The sequence below is a fragment of the Dermacentor andersoni genome, chromosome 7 (assembly GCF_023375885.2).
Source record: "Dermacentor andersoni chromosome 7, qqDerAnde1_hic_scaffold, whole genome shotgun sequence".
Lineage (NCBI taxonomy): Eukaryota > Metazoa > Arthropoda > Arachnida > Ixodida > Ixodidae > Dermacentor > Dermacentor andersoni.
In genome coordinates this window covers 160,335,066-160,358,674 of record NC_092820.1, presented here as the reverse complement: position 1 = coordinate 160,358,674, position 23,609 = coordinate 160,335,066, and positions in this window count along the sequence as shown.

Below are 23,609 nucleotides of genomic sequence, written 5' to 3'. Positions count from 1 at the left end.
AACCGAGATAAGGGCGACGCTGAGAGGAAGAAAAACAGAAACTGCACTGATAAGGGGCCTCGGGTCCCTGAATTCGGGGAGCTGCGACGTTGCCTCTCGGGCATGAGTGCGAGTGCGCGCGCGAGAACGCTCGGGCGTTCTTGACGAGTCCTACATGTGGTTGCTGTCTACACTCCGCGTCTCTTGTATACCTGCTGTAGGAGTTGCCCCCTGCTGGCCCTTTCAGTATAGTTCGCGCTTCCCCGTTATTTCCTGCCTCGCTGAATCGCACTGTTATGCATGGCATGCACTCACTCCCTGTGCGTGGTACGGGTCACGCGCGCATGCTGTCGCCGCATATCTTTCGAACTGAGGCGCGTGCCAGGATGTGGAGCGAAGTGGCTGGAAACTTCTCGTTGCTTGCGCCGCGTTTGCGCCGCTTGTTTTGTAACAAGTGCCACGGCGTTTTGAAACGTCGGCTGTGATAAGTGTACTCAGCGCACTGCGCTAAGAAGACGCACTGAGTGGAGCTGACTGGAAATACAGTGTAGCAGGGCTTACAAGCTGGATTGGAGTTCAACTCTACGAAATTTAGTTTTGGCAGACATTCCCATGCATGATGATTACTTGTACAATTGTACAATAGGAGGTCGGCGGGCGGGGGATCCGCCGGGCAGTCCCAGAGGACGTGGCTCAGCGAGTGACTCAGCGAGCGTCGCCGCACAGGCAGTCACGTGGATCAATGACACCTGGGTGGATGTGTGAATACGTGAGGGGTCACGGAAAGGTATATGTCTGAGCGAGACTGGTGCGGCGATTCATTATCCTGTTGTCGCACACAATGTTAGACATGAGATGGGCGTACGCTTGTGTCTCTTGTCTTCATGTCCTAGCTTTGTGTGCTTTACTGCAATAAGCAATCAATAAACGCCTGCAAGAACTGTCTTCGTAAAAACTTTTACGAACAGCGTGAATGCTCTTATAAAGGAAGTGACTCATCAGTATCCTTTTATGTGGCTCTCTATAACGGATAGGCGATATTCTTTAAGCAGTGTCTTACATAATCCCACTGCACTCCATTTTGGCGGGAAATCTGTAGAACGTGGTACCGTAGCGTCAGTAATTATCGCCTTTCAAAAGGCAATTTGCACTCAATACAGATCAGTTTGGAAGAAGCCCTTACGCTCACTAAGGTTAACGAGCTCCCAACAAAAGCTAGCCAAGATAACAGCTGTATCTCCAGTGTTTATTCTCTTGCCGTCGAGTTTGTATACGACAGGGCATGAAATGCACTTTCAGCCTTGTGTAGCTAAATCACGGCGAAGTTAACTCGCTACGGTCACTACGAGCGAGTCAGGGTAATGTTTGCATCTCACTAACGTTTGTAAGTGACAGTTTGCAACCCAAGATTTGCAACCTTCTTCGGATAGTTAAAAGCCTCAGCCTTTTGAAATTGCTGAGGTATATGGTTGGCAATGGCAGAGGTAAGGCGACGCCCGGAAAGTCGGACTATGGACAGCTCGAGGAGCCTGTCGCCTCCTCTCGGTGGGCGCCCGGGGGCGCTGCTAAGAGATTGCACTGGCACGACAACTAAAACAGAAATCTCTCCATAAAACGCAGTTATCAATTGGCATTCAGTTATCAATTATCAAAAAAAAGAAAAGAAGCGGTTTGGGAACATTTTTGGTAAGTTTGAGCGTTTTGATAATAATTATTTATATTCCTGAGCAGTTTATTTCAATGAGACCCTACTAAAGTAATCAGAATGCTCAGAAACATCGATCGTTATTAGAGAGTTTACGTGTCCAGTATTCCGGCAAACGAAGGCGGTTTGGACAGATTGCCGGGTGAGCTCATGCAGGCGTCTTCTTTTTTTTTTTTTTTTTAAACGTGCATGAGATGATGAGGATGAGGATTATGATGACCATGGTTTATTGGCATATCCTTTCAAACGGAGCGGTGACAAATAGTCACCTAGCCTGCATGAGTGGCCAGAGTGGTGACGCCGGCTGGTGGTGCAGAGCTCAACCTGACAAACTCATCTAACATCGCAGTCACCAAATGTACTCTACTTCGCTGCCGAAAATTTACACCAGCAGCGAAGTGGAACACACTTGTTGACGACAATAATAGCTGCGTCTGTCAGGTGGAGCTCTGTGCCACGAGGTGGAGTAACTGCGTCTGCCACACCCGTTTACGCCTCAGCTCAACCTGCATTCCAGCCAAAGCGCCTGCAGTTTGCTGGGATACCGCGGACGCGCCAAAACACCCTGTTGAAATAGGGCTCAAACTTTCGGAAGATATTCTAAAATCGGTCTTTTTTCAGATGCCAATGAGATCCCAATATACATCTGAATCTTCTTTTCTGAAATTCGTTTTTTTTTTGTCTGCGCTGCTCATTTACATAGTTACAGCGCCGACTGATACCAGGCGATAGAGGGCGCTTGGTGTCAGAATGGCTTCAGAATGGGTAGGCGTTTGGATGATAATTTATGTATCCTTACTCAGTGCATCGAAATGTCAAGAGTAGAAAAGAGACCATTATATGTGGCCTTTTTAGACATTACAGGAGGGTATGACAACGCAGACCGAACATTTTGAGTTATATTCTGCAAAGGGAAGGCTTAGCCGACGATTGTCTAACATCGTATGAGAGATATTTACCTAGAAAATACCGTTTGGCGTTAAATGGGAAGGGATGAGGGGCGAGGAGAAAGTTATCAACAAGGGACTGAGGCAGGGGTGCCTTTATCCCCACTGCTGTTTATGATGTACGTGGTGAGGATGGAAAGGACGCTAGAAGGAAGTAATATCGGGTTTCATCTCTTATACAGACAGGCGGGTACAGTAGTAGAGCAGCAGCTTCCAGGTTTGTTTTATCCTGAAGACACTGTGTTGCTAGCTAACAAGCAAAGTGATATGCAACGTCTGGCTAATATCTGTGGACAGGAAGGCGAGAATTTAGTCTGAAATCTAGCGTTAAAAAATCAGGTGTTATGGTATTCAATGAAAACAGTGAACAGGCAGTGTCAGTAGAGGGCGAGGAAATACCTCGCGTGAAAGAATATAAATACCTTGGCATATGGATAAAAGAACGCAATAGATATATGGAAACACAAGAAAAAGCAATAACAGTAAAGGGGAAGATAAATGCGGCCATAATGAGACTCGGAGGGCTATGGGGATACAATAGGTACGAGGTGCTCCGGGGTATGTGAAAATGTGTAATGGTCCCAGGACTTACATTTGCAAATGCGGTTGTTCGCTTGAAATCAGGTGCACAATCAGAACTCGGTGGCAACCAAAGGTCAACGGGACGCCTCGCATTGGGCGCCCACGGGAAGACTACAAATGAAGCTGTGCAGGGTGATATGGGCCGGACAAGTTTTGAAGTGAGGGAAGCTCAAAGTAACATTGATTATGAAGAACGGCTGAGGAATATGGAGAAAAGTAAATGGGTTGGTAGAGTGTTCAGGTACTTGTACAGGAAAGACATTGATTCACAGTGGAGGAAAGGAACTAGGAAGCTTACCAACAAGTATACGGCCTGTATGGTGAGCAACACAGCAACAAAGAGCGTCAAGGGGAAAGTCAGAGAGGCTGAGATAATCTTATGGGTGGCGACAATGGAAGAGAAACCTGCCATGAGTGACTACTTAAGAGGAAAAAACGAAATCAGGAAATAAACAATTTATGATAACTCGAAGGGAAGCTCATTACTTTTCGAAGCGAGAGCAAGATGCCTTAGAACACGCAACTATGAAGCGAGATATGGAAAGGAAGAAGAAGCAGGTGCTTGCTGCGGTAAAGTTAGGGAAACGATGGAGCATGTTCTATTAGAATGTGAAGACATCTGCCCAGCGGTCGATTTAGGCACCACTGGCCTCCCTTGGGTTCAGCGAGAACATGTCCGCAATCGATTAGTAAGAGGCGATTAGTATATTGGTGGAAGGAAAGTAGGGAAACGACAAACGGAGGCGTACAAAAACAAAGTTCACAATAGGGGTTCAGAAACTTCGGTTATGGGAATTCATCGTGTTTTTTCATTTTCCTTTTTATTTAACATATGCAGTACATTAGGCAATATAATAGCAAGAGCTTGGCGGCGCAATCCGCCGCCCCGTTGGAAAGGGGACGCTCATACAATCCATCCGTCCATCCATCCATCCTCATGTCACCCATTTTCGGGCATGAAACACCGAGGTGGTGGTGGTGTCGTCGTCGCGGCTGTGGTTATAAGGGTTGGTGTGGTTAGCATGGAGACATTGTCAGGCATATGTTAAAAGTCTCGCTTAGTGCGCATGCCTACTGATAAACAACAGCATGACACGAGCAGAATTACAGAGCCTCCGTAGCGTCATCCTTACAGATATGCTGCGCAAACTGACTTCATGACGAGATTCACTACTCCACAGCTATCACAAAGGATGCCGGTAGTAGTTGACCTATATTAAGCAAAGGGAAAGTGTGATAAAAAGCACATATTTCTCCTTCTTTCTTTTTTACCGCGACAAACCGTTTTCAGGCTCCGAGATTAACATACGGGGAAGTGAAGACAAAATGTATAAACAATGGGTGTTCGGTTGAGGAGTGCCTCTCTGCACCTCCCGCAACAATTACCGCTGTAAATCTACATTGGCATGCTTCTCGACATTACACTTAAGGTTGGTTTGAAACCAAGTACAGCGGAAAAGCGTCTAGAAGCCAAGCATACAGTTTTCTTCAAGGTTTCTAGAAATAAATCTGACTCTATGACATGGCATTCAGGGGTACTATAGATGAATTCGTCTATTATTCGTGCTCGTGGCTTCTGACGGTATTGCGATTGTGTTTATTACACTTTACCTTTAGAAATTTCTGAGCAATCATATTTTCTAAGCGCAAGAAGGCAATAAGTATTTTTGCAGATATGTCACAACAGCGAAATGTAGCACTTATAACGAAATATTTTGTTGAATATGAACAATTTGCAAAGGCAAAAAGTCGTCTGAAGCCAGAAAAATGAAGATCAGGCAATTCTGTGAAATACCCATAGGCTTCCACGCGGGCTGAACCGCTGCACCAACAGAGCTCCCGTAGACCCTACAACACCAGAGTTAACCTCTAGTAATCTCTGTCGACAACTATGTGGAGCCAAGGACTTCCGGCATCAAGGCACCTTCAGGACCACTGCGCGTGCGCTGTGAATGCGGCGAGGTCGGTCTCTTAAGAGCTGGTTAAATGCAGCGCCTTACTTACGGCATTGCTGGAATGTGCCGAAAGTCGTTTGTACAACGTAAGGGGACGGCCGCAGATATTTCCACTCCTACAGCCCCACTGCCACACCCCGTCGCCTTCGCGAGCCCCCTCTCCCTTTCTCCACTTTCTCTCCCTCCTTGTTTAACGCATTAATGCATGTATGCTGCGTCGTGAGCCGCCGAGCAGCAATCTATCGAATCGACGCTGAGCAGCGGTGTTCATCTGGGAGGTGACTCAAGGCCGGGCACACATCAGCGCGCGGACACAATGGGAGGAAATGTAGAGAGCTCGTAATCGTATTCAAGCGATCGCGAGCGCGAGCTTAGTGCCCACAGTTGCTGCGCGTGATACAAGACGCACGTAGGGTCCCTATAGCGCCTGCGAAAGAAGAACGCCATCTCGTGCGCGCTCTGAGCATCCTTGTTTACGCGCGCCAACTCACCGAGTACATTTAGAGTGCCTGTCGTTGCTATATATTGCTGCTGCTGTACTCGTTAGCCTTCCTAAAAGCACACAGAAGAACGTTTATGCCACACATCGCCGACGCTATTGGTCCACGAAATGCCCATGCAGGTTAAAAGGCTTAGCTTTCCTGTGCTACCGTTCACTGATTTTCGTATAGCCAGGCAGTCGGCTATCTCGTATGAGGGAAAGGGCTCGTGCTCTTGCGCGGCAGTTATCGCACTTTCGCGACAGCTACCGGCTCGTGATCTGGAGCAAGAGCTTTGTGCCGTCCGTATAGGTTTATAGCTGAAGTGGTGGGTGGTGGATCCCTGATTGCACTTGCACTGTCTTCGATGCATAAGTTGCTTGAATTGGTACACGTCAACGTAGGCATGTAGGGTAGCCATTTCTGACTCTGCTTGGCTGGTTTGGCCCCTTCGCGGGAAGTGAATCCCCTTCGCTACCTTTCACTCACCTCGCTAGCAAAGCGCTGGCTTTAGAGCGGGGCGGTGAAAGCCTTCCTCCTGGTAACACGCAGACATCATTGTCGCCACCTTTGATTGGCGTGCCTTCAGCGAGCACACGCTATTTATGGCAACTCGCGTCTTGGCTTGCACTATGGCGCACGAACGCGTCCAAGCGATTTCATGTACATCTTTCTTGACTCCTAAACGAATCAGCGATGATTGGCCCTGATCACGTGGGAGCGAAAGAAAATTCACCATTTAAACTTCTAATGTTTAAGCCGCAGAGAGGCAGCTGCGGTTAGGTGTCGCTTTACTACAATACAACATGAACCCGTCGTGAGAAAGCGTTGCAGCTGCGGCAATGAGGGCAACCGACAAAGTGGCATCGCCATAGGAGGCGTCAGAGAGAGGGCCTTTAAAACGACCAAGAAACGCTGTGACAGCACTGGTCCCGCAAACTGGGACTATCTCAAACCACACCTTTTGTTTGTTGCTTTCATCGTCCCTTCGCCGCTCACTAGCCTCAGCTTCTGCGCTGGCTCTGATAAACCTTTTTTTTTTTCATTCGCCGTGCCGTCATTGTCAACCGTATCCACTCGCGAGAGAGACACGTGCCCGGTGTAGTATTGTTCTTGCTTCACGACTGTTTCACGATGGCTGGCGCACCTTGAAAATATATATATATATCTACCAGAAGTAGATAGGTTTTTGTCCGCAGTGTTCATTATCTCATCTCTCGCCAGCCATCTGAAGTATATCACTCCAGTCTTTCAATGTGGCCAACGTCCCAGTTTCGCATTATATAGGGGTACTGTCCTGGCTTTTTCAACTAAAGTCAAACGCCGCTTTAATGAAGTGCCTTGGACCTCCGAAGCTATTCGTTATACAGGTCACTTCGTTGTAAAGGTGGTGCACCGCACAGCTCCCATTAGAATCTGGACAGAATTATTCCTTCGTTATACAGGTCATTTCGTTGTAGAGGCATTCGTTGTAGATGGGCCCAACTTTATTTATCTTTTTATTTTGCGTTAAACGAAGGTCACATGTCTCTGCATCCTAGGAAATATAGTGACAAGCCTCAGAGGGCGATATATAATTTAATATAATTGCTTTCCTACGTCAAGTTCCGGTTTCGTTTCCCAGGAGGATACTGTGTCGTGCCGTCACTACACAGTATGGGTTCACATGGAAGCCGGACATGGTGGTGGTAGAAACATTTATTGCCAATGGTATGATTGGTGGAGGCAAAGCCCCTATACATGGCACTTGGGTGCTCCCTTACTGTGAGGAAGCAGCCTTAGAAAGCGAAGGAGACCCCTTGGAGCGCAATCCTTCTTATAGCACTGGAGATGATTCGGCCCTGGTCTTGAGCGGAAGTGCAGGCCAGAAGAGTCTCCCAGTGAGACTACGCCACGGCAGGTGATGGGGGATGAGGGAAGGTGGGGCATGTGAGGAGGGTGTCTAGGAAGTCTCCTGGTTTGCCGCAAAGTTTGCACATTGAGGGGCATTGGTCTGCGTATCGGGCATGTAGCAGTATGGAGTATGGAGCAGTCCGAGTTTGTAGTCGTCGCCAGTGTGTGGCCTGCTCTATGGTGAAGGATGGGGCTGGGGGTGTGTATTCCCTTCGTTTGTCCCGGTAGTACGAGAGAATATCACGGAAGGAGAGCAGGCACTCCCCGGCCCGTAGAGGGCTCCCACTGCCCTGAATGTCAGACCTCGGGCCAAGGAGTGAGCCACCTCGTTGCCAGGGAGGCCGGCATGTGCTGGCGTCCAGATTAGGGTTATGGGACGCCGGGGCTTTCGGACACTCGCGCTGGCTAGCACGGTCGTCTTCACTGCTCTTACTCGTTGTGAGAGCCTATGTATCCGCATAGCGGGCAGCCGAATGAGCTGGAGGGAGTGTCAAAACCTCGCAGTGTCCTGCTGCCACGTAACCCCACACTGTGTTGTGACTTCACGACGCAGCATCCTCCTGAGAAACAAAACCGAAACAGGCTGTCGAAAAACTATTACGTTGAATTCTTAACTTCACTCTAGACGTGTCACTATATCTTATGCAGTTTAGAGGTCTAGGACCTTCATTTACCGCATAAAATGAATATTTATTTATTTATTTATTTATTTATTTATTTATTTATTAGTTGAAAATGTCACGTCGGTACGCACCTTTAAAGCCACTATCCTTATTTTGCCTTTTGCTTCGACAAGGTAATCCTTTACTGATACTCTAGTGCAAGACCCGCCTGTCCATCACACTTCGTAGCCACGACTAACTTGCGGCCGCAGCTCCACAACCTGCGCAGGCATTGGTACATTAATCGTTGTTTAATGTGGAACAAACTTTATCAAATTAAAGTTTGGGATTTAACCTCCGCAAACTGTACACTGTTTCACGAGTGACGCCATAGTGGAGTAATCGTTACTACCCGGGGTTCTCTATTGTGAACCCAAATCACTGTTACACGAGCTTTCCTTTTCTTTTTTTTTTAACGCACACACACACATAACCGGTATTAGGTGCGAGGGTGAAAGTATCTTCAATAGGCCCAGCGACAGTCGGCCGTGCTTGCTGCTATATGAGCGATCGAGGGGTATGGTATGTATGTTTTGTCGGCACAAGTTCCTCTGATGAAACATCATTCAAATACTATTTCTGAGGATCAGTAAATGCGAGCTAAAAGCTGCATGCCAAACAGGAAATTGTCTTTCAGCAACCTACGCTTTTGCCGTATCTCGCATTTTCTGACCAAATACTTTAATAAAGTTCGCCCAGAAACTGTGAGAAGAAGTTGTGGTTGTGCGCGATAGCTAGTACGAACCGCAAAATTAGATTCGTCTCGGCGTTAAAAAATTTTCTAGGAAGGCGTACATGTCTGAAACCATCGTACATAAATGTGAAAACGAAAACAACTGGAGGATGGGCTGTTTAACCCCTGTATTCACAAACGCCCCTTAACTCGAAGCCATGTTTGACTCGATCTACATGCGTGACGCCTGGCGTGAACGTGTGCAAGACGCTCATTGCGTTTACTTCGGCGCGTTCACCTCGGGCGCTACACAGGGTGTCCAAGCTGGCTAATTTTAGCCGCAGTTTAAAAATATGTAGATTCCACGCAGCTGGACAGAACCGAGGTAATGTTGCTTGCCGTCGCTTGAAGATACTCAAATTATTGTGTTGTTTCCCCCTAATTAGGTAATTAGTCTTTATTAAGTAATCGACTTCTCAAATATTATAGTTAGATGAAAAGTGTCAATGAGAAAATTGTAGAGCGATATGAAGAACTCCCGATGCAGCTTTCTGTTGCTCAGTACGTGCGACACAAAAGCGTTTCTCCGAGCGTGAAAGAAGCCCGCGAATACACGTGAATAGCCGGCAGCAAGGGCGGCCAGCGCGGGTGCACTCTCTCACTCCGCAGGTGCATGCAGCGCGCGGTGAAATCACGTGTCCTTTCTTCTCCGCCGTACGACCGTTCGTTCTCCTCTAATCGGCGCTCGCGCCACCATCATTTCTGTTCACTTTACGGACGTTGGCCAGCCCAGATACCCCCCTACCCCACGAGACCACGCAGCACCGCCATCATTTTTGTTCACTTTACGGATGTTAGCCAGCCCAGATACAGCCCCCCACCCCTTTACGAGACCACGTATGCGGCTCATTCAAGCACGTCCATCGGGTACACAGCTCCGCTGTAAAAGAAAGCAAAATGAACCCTACTTTTCCAGCTGGTGAATTTCAGATCTTCAACACGCATTGCTGTTACCAGAAGACAAACGATGACATAGAAGGTTTAAAGAAATAAAGGAATGGCCTCTGAAATCATGACGCACATGACGAAACGCCGCCATCTTGGAAGCACTTAAAACCATGGAGCTTCCTACAATATACTAGAGGGAACCCTGACGCTGCAATCGTTGAGTCACCATGGGAATGATTGGAAGTACATGGATTTGTCTGATCTTCGTGCTTGTGGATTCAGACTTTCTTGTGGCATTGCTTATTACGCTTTATATGCCTTCAGTGTCGCAAATTTCAGTACACTTTGAAGTGCAGAAGGCGCTGCGAACACGTATACATTCGCTACTAATTGCAGCGATTGAGCATATCGAGGTGGCCAAATCGAAACGCGCCAAGCGTCTCAAGGCAATGGCATGCCTGCGATAAATTCACATGGGTGTTTCACATCGCTTGTCGATGCATGCGTCCGTGGCGTAATGGTTTCAATATCGGGCTTGTGTCCTAGAGGCCCTGTATTCGAATCCTGCCGTCGGATAATTCTAATAATGCTTAATTAATTACTTACTACGCAGCACATTCTTCAAAATGACGAGTTTACAAAGTCACGAAATCGTTTGAAGCCATGCAGACGGACAAAGTTTAGGCAAATCCACGTACTTCCCATAATTCCCCACGCAGGCTCAACCGCTCCCATTGCAAATCCCGTGGACTCTAGTAATTATTGTACGAAACTCCATGCTTAAAACCGTTGCAAAACTTCGTCGCAACCTTATGAAGCTCACCGGAGCCTCATAGAAACAGTAAGCTGTGAATATCGCCTTCCGACTCCCTTATACACAAGAGCTAACCGCAGCAGAACACCGAGTTGCACGTCACCTTCACCGACGTCATAGGCTGTATTCTTATTTCAAGCTCAGAATCGCAGCCTTTCTCCACTGACGTGTTGAAAAAGCCGCATTCCTTAATTGCGCCACGAAAGGCAACTAAATGCCAAAACGTAAGTGTTACGGGATATGGACACGCTGTGCACCATTATGGACAATAGATTGTGGCAAGTCTCGCCTGAAATTTCGTTTCATTTCATTTTGTTATTTCCTTGACAAATCGAGAGGTTGGGGACCCAACGGAAAAAGCCTGACAGAGGTCTTAACAGCCCTCTCAACAGTTCGCGCAGCACTTCGATGTATGCAAAATAATATGGGTAATAAAAAACAGTAGAAAAGGTGTTTAATGATGGGGAGCGAAATGAAAATAGATCACGTGTACTTACGTTTGGGTGCACGTTAAAGAACCTCAGGTGGTCTAAATTTCCGGAGTCCCCCACTACGGTGGGCCTCATAATGAGGCCTCGGTCTTGGCACGTAAAACCCCATATGAATAAAAAAAGCAGTTTAATAGTTTGCAGAGCACCTAGTCTCGCATGCAAACGCACATGTACAGATACAATATTGCGTAGACAATCTGGGACAACAGAAATGAAGAAGGGATTCAGAGGCAAGATCACAACTGTCGCTAAAGAGCTTATCAAGACGACGCTTCGCGTCGTCTTGATAAGTTACTCTCGCAAGCGCGCGGTCGTCACTTCTTCAGCCACCTTTAAAACGTACAATAAATTACACTGCTGCTTCAACTACCAAGAAATAACAGAGGTTACGCGAGGCGCACGTCAATCCGCAGCAGGCCACAAGTTGTTAAGGAATTCGTAGAAAACTTCGGGTGAGTGAGCTGCTTGTCGAAAATGTACATGCGCATGGAACCAAATATACGCACAACAAAGTAATACGACGAGATAAAAGCAAAGGAAGCGGATACACCGGCGCGAACATTATGAGCGTTGCCTGTTTAAAGATATGACAACGCACAACGGAGCAATTAAGAGTTGTATTGTAGTGCGTACCCCCGATTATGCTTTCTCCAGTACAAATACACGACTTATACTTCGTATCGCACTTCTTAGAAGGAACACAGCGACTAGTGACGCATTAAGTGCAGGTAACTGAACGGGCCAGTCGAAATGAAAACGAACAGGCGTCATCACTGTAGGGTGAGTACATCCTTTTCGTTTATTTTCATGAAAAAAAATAAAGAGAAACATCGATGTAGTGGCACTATTCACCAGTCAAACAGCGCTCAATGTCACCATCAAACATCTACGTCTTCTGCGTCTTCGCGCCAAAATCACCTTTTCCCGACGAAACGAAAAATGCGCGGAGACCGCATTTTCTCTCCAAAACCGACACAGCTGGCGCGGTCAAAGAGTTCAAGGACACGCGTAACACTGCCGCCAGCAGCACCTTCCTCTATCGCGTCTTCGTTCTATTAGTGAGCCGGCAGATCTCGTGGCTCAATTTAACCAATAAGAGAACACTTGCACACGGCACTGGTTAGCCAGGCCGATGACCTCGCGCGCGCCCAGTGCTCGCAGTAGCGGCGAAGACGGCGCGCTTTATGGTTGTCCCCCTCCTCCTTGTGTGAGTACGGTTTCTTGGCGGGGAAGCGTAATGAATTTTCTGCGCAGCTGTTGCGTCATGTTCTGTGGTCGTGGACTGGTTGAACATTTCTACAAGACGAGCTGCTTTCTCTTCTTCGGCCGCTTACATATCGATGTGCCACAAAACTCTATGTTCCTTGTGATGTTTGTCGACGAAACTTTGAGGGTATGTTGTGCGGACAGTTGAGACGGCGGCCCGGGGAATGAAGGAACACGGTTCGCCTCTACAAGCCTTGAGAACGCACATCAGGGCTTCTAAATGTGAGTACATCTGAAACTAATGTGTACATTTCTTGATTCATTGCCTCGTCGAGTTATAAAGCGCATAACTGTGAGCACTTTAAAAAACGAATAGGTATTGCGTTTTTTGTCATCTCTCACAATTCGCGCCCAATTGTTCGTGCTTCACGTAAACAAGAAGCGGATATTGTAGCGGTTTTCGTTATTATGCAAGACCTCGGCGAACATAAAGAGTGAGGGCTTGTTCAGTTTATAAACTGACGCTTGACGCCCGACCCATTACGCTCGCGAGCTCGAGCGTGAAGCTGGAAGGGATGAGACAGGAGTTCCGTAATCGCACACCTCGCCGCCATTTCTTGCCGGTTTCTTGGGGAGGAAGGCTGCCATATTGTTGTCTGCTGCCAAAGGATGTTTCGGAGCAGCTCTTTCGAGCATCTGTTTCTCTTCTGCAGCCTTCCCGCCTTTTTGAAATATATGTTTTCTTCTTGTTAAGTGACGGCTATAGATGTCTGTGAAAAGGCCTGGTTATTTATTTACTTATTTATTTATTTATTTATTTATTTATTTATTTATTTATTAAGGCGGATATCTCTGTTTCAAGGTCGCGTTGTGAGATACAGAAGATATCACGTGACCCAAGGAAGGCCAGAACCGAACCAAAGCATGTCCAGCCGTGTATAGGAGATGATTAATGATTAGCAAACTTATTTAATGATTGATTAGCGATTGGATTAAGGTGGATTAAGGTGAATTGCAGTAGGCCTTACCAGGCTTTCACCATCGCGTCTGTTAGGCGATGGCTGAGGACACCTGGGACTTCTTTTTTTTTTTCTTTTTTTATTTGATGCACGCTAAAAGTCAGGCAACAGCGGAAGGGGGAGCGCGTTTGCATTTTACAAGCGCGCGCTGCGCTTTGCGTTTATACTCTTGTTAGCGATAATTCCCACATAGTGGGTTTGTAACTAGCTAGATTTTGCCGAAATTTGCTCACGTCCCTTGTACATTGCGCTTGACGGCTAAATCGGCAATAGCTGCTATATTGGTCAGAGATAGCTGATATTCTGGCTCTGCATCTCGTTTTATGTTTGTTAAATGCGCTGGCGTATGTTCTACGTAACGTGGCCATTTTACAAGTTTTACTTTCCGCACACTACGTAGAAGTTGAAACCATACGTACTTATTTCCTTTTTAACTGCACCGCTAGGGCATGCTTCTTCATTACATGCATTACAGGCGCAACAAGATACGCTGATTTTCCATTAAACATTGATTAACTTATTAGTTAGTATGTTGTCTTCGGTGACTGGCAGCTTCTTCCCTCAGTGCTTTAATTTGAGTGCATGGTCACACTAACAGCTTTGATAGATTTTGGGTTCTGATTCTGCGAGGCATTTGCCGCGGGGGCAAAGTATGGCGTTCTTTTGCTCAGGTCACTGGTTTGATACCCTGCCACCGCATTTCGATTGAGGCGGAACGCGGGAAGGCTCGTGTACCCGTGGTTTTGGTGAACGTTAAGCAAGCTCGACTGCTCGAAATTTATCCAAAACTTCCCGCTCCTGAACGATAACTGTCGGTGACGTTATTAGTTTTTTTTTTCTGCAGAAAAATTACTTTTTTTTATCAGTATGCCTGTTTGACATGTTCACATGACCTGTCGATGTTTGATCAGGAGAGAGAGGGAGAGAGAAAACATTTATTTCTAATGAGGTGGGGCGATTTCTTCGTAGGGTGGAGCCCTTAGTTCAGGGCCCCGTTGGCTCGCGCCAATCCGCGCGCCCGCCGGATCAACCGTCGCAGCTCTTGCGGGTCTGAGCTGACCAGCGCAGTGTCCCAGGAGAAAGGTGAAGGAATAGGGGAGTAGGCCGGAGGATGTGAGCATTCCCAGGTGGAGTGATATTACTGTCGACTTTCCTCCTCAGTAGGGACAGTATGAGGGACATTGTGTGGGGTGGAAGAGGTGAAGGTAAAAGAGACACGGAAATGAGTTTGTAGCTGTCGCCACGCGACAGCATCTTCTCGGTTAAGGGAATGGTGTGATGTGGGGATACGTCTTCTGTTGTCTCTGTAATATCTTAAGGCGAAAGCCTTTCTAGGCCCATGGTGAGGTTTCTGTCAGCAGACCTGACCGCCGGAGTGTCCGCCGAAGCGTCACCATGCCATATGAAGACAGATTAAAGAATGAGAAATGATTGATAGTGACAGTTAGTGAATCATAACGTTATAATAGAGATTGGTAGAGGTTAACAATGACTAGTATTGACTAATAATGACTACTAATGAGTTGTAATGACTACTGATGACTCCAAAATTACCAATATGTCTAACGACGGCTTGTAATGACCACAATTGATTAGAAATGACTAGAAATGTCTAGTAATGAGTAATAATGACTAAAATCACTACTAATCATTTGTAATGACTACTGATGACTATGACATGACCAATATGTCTAACGACGGCTTGCGATGACCACAATAGATTACAAATGATTAAAAATGCTTAGTAGTGAGCAGTATTTACTAATAATGACTGAAATGGCTTGTAATGACTAGGAATGACTACGAAATGACCAATGTGTCTAATGACAACTTGTAACGACTACAATTAATTATAAATGACTAAAAAGGCTTAGTAATGACCAGTAATGACTAATAATAACTGAAATGACTTGTAATGACTACTAATGACTATGATTTGACCAACGTGTCTAACGACGGCTTGTAATGACCACAATTGATTACAGATCACTAGCAATGCTTAGTAGTGAGCAGTAATGACTGAACGAAAGAACAGAAAGAGAAGAGGCAAAGAGAAAAAGGCGAATGATAAGAGGAGGAAGAGTAGGCTTTCGCCGTTCACCTCTTAAGAGAGATCTTAAGAGATCCTGTAGTTTTTAGAGTCTCATTGTAGTTCAGTGGTTCTGTCGGTGCGTCGTCTGGGTTGGACGGCTCTTCCAGTGGCACCTGGTTAGCGAGCTCGGGCTGCCGCATTAGCGAGTTCATTACCACGGAGAGAGGCGTGTCCAGGTGTCCAGATGGTACGCACCTTGTGTAACGCTGGCGGGTTTAATGATGCAAGGAGACGCTGTGTGTAGAGTGTCACCATTCCTAGTGCCAAAGTCTTGGAGGCGGTCAGTTAATCAGTGACCACTGTGATTGGTTCATCCGGTGCCGGAATGGTTTAAGCGTGTACGATGGCTAGTACGATAGCAGCCTGTTCCGCTGTACCACTGACCACAGTGTTGAGCGTGGCCGAAGCCCTCAGAGTATATGTGCTATCTAGTACGATTGGACACAGAGCACGTCCCTGTGGGTGCCGAGCCAAGTCGGTGTATAGAACCGGTGCACGTGTCTGATGTGTCATTGCCAAAGATTCGAGCCAGGGCTTGTGCTCTTGCCTGTCTACCACCTTTATGACGGACAGGGTGCATATTCCGGGGAATCGGGGGCACGTGATTTTTTGTTGCGAACGCTAAGCGCAAGAAGTGTGCGGTCTTCCTGTTGTAGTTTTCTTGGTGTTTTGTATCCTAGCCGCGAAAGAATGAGGCAACCCTGCCTTGCTCGTTGGACGTGTTGTAACTGGCTGTTAAGCTGGCCTTCTACTAGTTCCCGGATGGTGTTGTGCACACCGAGTCGTAGTAGGAGCTGCGTGGACACATGTTGGGGTAGTCCCAGTGCTGGCTTTAGTGCCGCACAGGGGAAGGTGTCCATCTGGTGCGTCTAGGTCTGACTAAGGTTATGGAAGGGGAGGTGGTAAGTTAGTATGCTAAATATGAGGGCTTGTACGATTCGAAGTACATGTTTTTCTAGGAGTCCTTGTCGGTGAATCTTAAGGCGCGGAAGAGGTGTGATTTGATCTCAGTAATAAGTTTCCTTGGTCCTTATCGAAACGTGGAAGGCCAAGCTCGTCTCCGAGGACCTGGAACAACAACGACGCCTCGTCGCCAGGCCCAAGGAGGCAGCGAAGGCCATGGGTTCCTGGAACAAGAAGACGTCCCACCTAGGGTAGAATCACGGCTTACCGCGGGATACTGTTAATAAAATAAACGTTTATTCCTCCATCTCTTCCTCGTACTTTGTAGCATGGAATGAACCTAAACCGAAAAGTTTTCACAGGTCCCTGAAAACAAGCAACGTACAGTGATCTAGTCCCGCTTATAGAGGCCTCTATGATTGCGGAAGAGAAATGAAATTACAAAGCTAGGTTTTTTTGAGTAGGAGAGGGCAATGGGGCGAAGGCAAGCAACGTGCACAAATGACAAATTAATGCTATGCATTCCTTTCTCCACAGAAATCACTGGAGTTCAAAAAGGGATCGCTATTTTACAGGCGAAAAAAAAAAACATCATTGTGTCTAGCTCACCGCTCAACTTAGGTTCAATTTATTTGAAGACGAGTTGAGTCAAAATTACGGGCACCAAAAGTGGCCTCTTTCAGAAAGCATAGGCAGGAAGAACCTTCGTGCAAAATATTAGACTGGAAACACACGGGGGTGCGTTAGGATGAGCTAGAAAAATAGATGTTGTCGACACCGACATTGATAAAAGCGCCACTCAATCGCTGAAATTATGCGTAATTGTGTATATATGGAGTATGAGCTAGCTCTAAACGTTGAGAATACGTTCGGGGCTTGCGTCACAAACGCTAATTATGTATTCTACTTGCACGCGCCGTCTCCTTAAGTAATACCCTGCACATGTACGCATTTCTCCACTTTGACACGCCTATATAATACTAACGCATTAAAATGAATATTTAAGTGCCAAAGAAGTTACAACAGAAGCGGCGGAGGCTGAGTGCCATATATAGGCAGAGTGAAAGTAGTCGCAAGTATGTTTGCAATTGTGTGCACTGAAATTTGTGTCATTCATGACATGCGAGCACATTTCGGCACCTCTCGACAAGAGACGCGCAGCGAATGTTGGTGACAAACGCGGCCTGGAACCGATGGCGCGGGTAGCGGAGAAACGTGACGCACCCCTGCCACCGACAACACAATCTAAATGATTCTAAATATTAGGACGCGGGACAACATGTGCACCTCCAAGAGATAGCTGGCGTTCGGTGAGGAAAACGGGGAAAGAGCCGAAGAAAGGCTATTCGCTTCAAAACTGGAGAAAACAACAACAACAAATCAATCAATTCCGTTTATTAAAGCAATGATGCGCTTAACGTGGGGACATTTAGGTGGCCTTTGTTGTTTCGTTGCTTCATTCCGTAGTCAACTGAGCTGCAGCGGTAGTGGAGATGGCTATATACATATAAACCGAGATATTATATGTATGCTTTCTTGTGTTGAGCCATGATGGCAGTGACGTAATTTCCGTAACACGGAAGTCCACAGAGGACCTCGGTAAAACCGATGTGACGCTTCCGAACGCTCATGCATGAGGGAGGGGAGCATACATGCTGACATATGTTGCCTGAAGCAGGCCAATCTGAGACAACTGCGAGATTGTGTCGCCTCAAAAGATGTCGATTTCTTCTGAACGGGACGTTGGCACCATCTGTCACCCCGCGGCGTTATCTGTCGCGTATTTTTGTTGTTTTTGTGGTAGTTATGAGAAATAGCACTTCCATTCCACTGCAGCGACATCGCGAGCAACCTGTGTGTGGGGCAATAGGCTAAGCCTTCATTGGTTGATATTCAGAACTAATTTCAAGAATCTAAACCGCCGACGTAACGCCCCGGACATATGTGCCGAGGTAAGATAAAGCGTAGCCAAAGTCTACAACGCCATTCACTTCCCCATGAAGGGGGGCAAACGGGTTGAAACGGCAGTCTGTTCGCCCTGAAGTAGGCCAGGTGCCGCCGTGTCAGACGATGACGTAATTTCAGTTTCACCCGGAACGCTGCGGCAAACCTCGAGAAAAAGCGCTTCGGCGCTAAAAAGGTGCCCATGAGTGAGATACGGCGCAGGAAAACTTTCGAAGCCTCTCACTCGGTCCGCATGTTTTCAAGAAGCGCAACAACGCGTTGAACGTCTTCCGGTGTTGAGGACGATGTGTACCGACCAGTGTCAGAGGATTCTCTCTTCCGACAAAGGCTCAGTCTATCTTATGCAATTTGGGCGTTCTTCTCTAGGCCCACTGCTGTGAGAGAATTCACAAAGGAAATTCTTCTCCCTTCGTGGCCACGGTGGCCGCATGTATATTTGTGAGGCACCCCAGGTGGTCAAAATTAACCCGCAGCCCTCCACTTAGGCGACCCTGGTAACCAACTGTACAGTTTCGGGACGTTCATTCCTGCAATTTATTAGTTTTACCAGTTGGTACTTCTGACTTTTCCCGCGCTGCATACCAACTCGCGCAAGTCCACGTGCTGGTACCATACGTTATGAAAACTTCAGTAGAGCATTGGCGAGTCATGTGAATAACCGTTACGTGGATACCCCGACCACCTTAGCAGTTCAGCAGTGACGGTCGTGCACCGAGCTTCACATTCACATATATAACGAAATTTTGGGATTTAGGTACGTCTTCGCAGCTCCTTCACGGCAGCGACGGCTCGGCTAATTTTCGCGATGCCGACTACTGGGCGGCCCCCGCTGCTCAACGAGCGTGCGCGCCGTCACTCGAACGCAACAGGCGCAGCGTCAGCGAGGCCTCAAAGCCGAGCAACCGCGTCGCCTCAACTTAATAACAGTGTTGGCTTCCTGGCTGGCTGCGTGTCTCGGCTTGGCTGCGAAGGAAACCGCCGCCACGCGAAGGGACGAAGATGGCTGCAGAAAGACGAGGGAGGGGGGGGGGGGGGTCGCTGCATGGGGCTTCCACGAGAGTCGCGCTTCTGTCTCGCCTCTCGTCGTGTGTACGTTTGACGCGGCCGTGGAAGTTGCCCAGAGAGTGATCCGCGTACCGTTGCGGCTCGCGGGGGGAAAGGAGGCGTCACCGCGAAAGAAAGCCTCTCGAAGCGATCGCGTCACGCGACCCACTCATCAGGGCGGCTGGCCACTTCCCTCCTCGATGGCCGCATCGCATGACGCCGGCGCATGCAATGATGTCCGTCACTGTGTGTGTCGCCTCTGCATGTAGGCGCGGCGCTCGAAGGCCACGGGTGTTCTCCCTCGCCCGGAGCTCGCGCTTCGAGCGTGTGGCTTGCTTTCGAACAAAGCGTCGCGAGAGCGAATGGGTGCCGTCAAGCGCGCCCTCGTGTGGCGGCGGGAGAAAGAAGTGGTGTCTTTGTGCGTGCGTGGCGGGGGAGGAGCGGGTGAGGATTTGACCGTGAAAACAACGCCGCTCGCTCACGCCTCCACAGCCTCGTATACCTATGCTTGCAGCGTTTGAACAGCCTGACCGAAAGGAGGAAGAGAAAGTGGTATGCGTGCCTGATGCTTTGATATCGTGTCGGCAGAATGAGCAGGGAACCAACCGCCTGGAGACTGACTTCACGCGCGCGCTAAGCGCTGCTGTAGTTCGCTCGTGGTGGAGGTCGGGGTTGGTGGCGGTTCGCGACGCGCGAATGCCGTTTTGCTTGGACAAAAGCGACAGGGCTTGCCGGCCGAGGAACTTGATGCTTGAGAAAACATGATGCGTTGCCTCGACGTCTAATTTTAGCGCTTAGAGCTGCCCGGTATTGTATACGACGGCGACAAAGACAGAGATGATCGTGCTCGTAAATAGCAAAGGCAAGAAGAAGCAGATCAAGGGATGACGCTGAAGAAGAGTATCGTATGTTTGAGCACAGACCCCAGAAAGGCAAAAAAGAGTGCTCCCAGTTGCTTTCGCAGGAGCTATTACTTCAGCCATATTTTAACCGTTGCGCTTTGGAGAACCATATTACTCTCAGATGCAGCATATACTATACGTTCCCTCTGCTTAGTCACAAATTGATCGAACGCACTCCATCCAGACTTCTTTTTTTTTTCTAATATTTCTTTGAAATGAACATGGCGAGGTGAATCAGGAGAACCAACGGCCTCTATTTTGATTAGTCACAACTGTATTACGAGTATCAAACAGACTTTGTGGCTAAGAAAACCGTAACTAATAAACGCAGTTAAACCCTGTACTTTTGCTTGACTTCTTTATCTCGTTTCTTCGTGCGATTGCACAAACCTCGTTATATCCCATTGAATAAGTTCCCGGCTAAAGAAATGAAAGAAAAACGTTCATTGTGTATTCTTCCTGCCCCCTAGCTGTCTCCCGTCTTCGCGTTGTTTTCTTATTTTCTTCTACTTTTCCTATCTTTTATTCCTTTGTTTTTTACAAAAGTGTCTTCAGGTTTGCTCGACATTATTCCGCTACGCGCAACGTAGGACACATGAGTCGTAAAAATTGTAGAGACATATAAATGTTAACTAATAATCTTTAAAGCATGGTCCCAGGCACATAGTGGAGAAGATTTTCACGCATGTGCGGTACAGACAGCGGCAGAATCCTGACCGGGATTTTATTATGGCAGAGTTGCCAGTTTAGCGATCTTGTCGCAAGATTTGGCGACTTTGTTGACTGTTTAACGGTGTTGATTTAGCGACTGGCGACTATTTTTTTTCAGCGACGTGACAGAACGATTGGCGACATTTTAGCAAGTTTGTAGGTAGAAAAGTTGCTTCGAAAATAACCTTCTAGAACGCCCTTTATTATTCAAAAGCTGCATGCGAGCGGCCGAAATTTGGCTGTATGTCGCATGGGATCTGAGGCCGTGATGAAGCAACGGTTGCCTTCCCAGGATTCACAGTGTGTTCACCCAATGAATATTCTTTTTTTTTTTTTTCGTGGAACTCATTTCAGTGCTCTGGGTTCTACGCTTTCACTAAATACGTTCGACTGGCACACATTTACAAGTTTCCTTGCGAGATTTAGAACGCAGCAGGTGAATAAATAAGATTGTAGAAAGTCATATAGATAAGAGCAGCTGGGTTTATTCACGTGTACCTTGAACACGTTGCAACGTTACCGCATAGGCTTCGGTCAAAGAACTACTGCGAAGAGTCTTAAGGTAGACCAAATGGCGGAAGCGTAGTATTTGACCCGCATGTTGGTCACGTAATTGCCGGCGCTGTGTTAACATGCGTCCTTGTATGTCCTGCAGGATTTTGCTGTAATTTAGGGAATGACCGAGAATTACAAATTTTCACGAATAATCTGCACCACATGCCTGCTGCGAAAATCAGATTCCTTGTGTTCTTTAATCGTGCTGCACTTGGACCCTCACAACCTGAGTGTGTAAACGGCGAACTTCAGCTCTTATCGTTGGTCGTTGTGCAAGTATAATAGCAAAGTAAGTGTCGACTACGCACTGCTGGTAAATTCACTGTTTGTTCCTCACTCACACGAACTCTAGACGAGCGTGACACGTTTTGGTAAATGACTCACGCCATGCTAGTGACATACTATAGTGTTCCAAAACGCCTATGTTACTTAAGGTTTACCCAAATGTTGCAACCCCAACTTTAGCGACTTCGCAGCAACAAGTAGCGCAAATTTAGCGACTTTGACACCTCACTTTAGCAACATGGTTCAAAAGATTATGGCAACACCTAATTGACGTCTTTCGATTAAGAAAAGACTTTTCTGAAAAATGCGACGTCATAGAAATATCGCAAACACAATCAGCTAGACCCCCTTTCTTTTCTGATATGAAGCACTTCTATAATTTTTTTACAGATTGGTGTCTGCTTTTCCCAAGAATATTATGTTTGCGCAAAGCAAGGCTAACATAAGGAAGTATTGCAGTGTTTAGGAGGATGGGGCCCACCGTCAGCTTTACCTAAGCTATCAGCGTGCTTCCTCTGGCAGTCATTGAGGTATCGTCCCGTTTGTCTAACGTAACACATGCTGCAGCTCAGGGCACAATATCTTTCTTTTAAAGAATGAATCCTGCCGTTTTCCCTTTGACAGATCTCGTCACTCGGGTTTTGACGTAGTAACATTTTACCACAGACAATACACACTCTGGTCTGGTCATGGTACCGTAATAGTCTAGGTCATACCATTGAGCTTAGTTAGATAGGAGGTCCGCCAGTTCAGCCCGCACAGTCTGCTGCATGTCGATGGTAAATTATAAAAAAAAAAAACTGCCCGCGTATGTAGATATTTGTGCACGCATCGAAAATTATACGAAGATACCTACAGCGACATTCCCCGCAACCGACGTGTCGCTTTCAACGAGAAGCCCAGTACAGCCGAACGCCTCTACAGCAAAATTATCTGTATAACGAAGGATTGATTATGTCCTGGATGACTTTCATTTTCATCTTTATTTACTCTAGAAGGCCATTAGGGTAGTACATAGGGGGTGAGGGATGAGGAGTAATATAATTGGGAGAAAGACAGAACAATTGACCAAACAACCTGGTCAAAACTACAGAAATACAAAGTCGAGGCAAGGATGCCAGGAAAAAGAACTATCTGTACGTTTCCATTAGAAATAACAACTTTACATGGGGAAATAAACGTGTGGCGGAAAATGCATTCCACATGATAAGTTTAATTAGCTAAGAAACACAAAAATGAAATTCAGGTGGCTGTCGCTTGAACCGAACTGATAAATGTAGTGTAGTCGATAATTTCAGCAATATGTTCAGGTAAATTGTTCCACTCCTTAATAAATGCAGGAGGGAATATTGGACATAGTCAGTGCGCAGAAAAGGGGATTACACTTTGTATTTATGATTAGTACGGTGAAGTATCCGATTAGCAAGTTTAATTGGAGCTGCATATATAGTGGGAAAGTTAAACCAGAAATCTATCTTCTGTTCTCTAGTGCGAGAATGTCAAGGAGGTGCTTAACTGCCGACAACTCAATTATCCCGAGTACGATCCCCTGATAGAACGATCGCCTCTATTCTGTAATGGCTCTAATCGATTAAGATAGAATTGATAAGATTCCCGATTATTGATGCACACTCGAGCTTTGAACGTACAATTGGTCATGTAGGCTTGTAGTTTCGTATCGTTGTTAGCTTGGCGCGAGGAACGATGGATAAAGCCAAGTGTTTTGTAAATTCCTGCCAAAGTACAGCCAACATGTAGGTTCCATGCTAGTGAGGGGCTAAAATTACGCCTACACATTT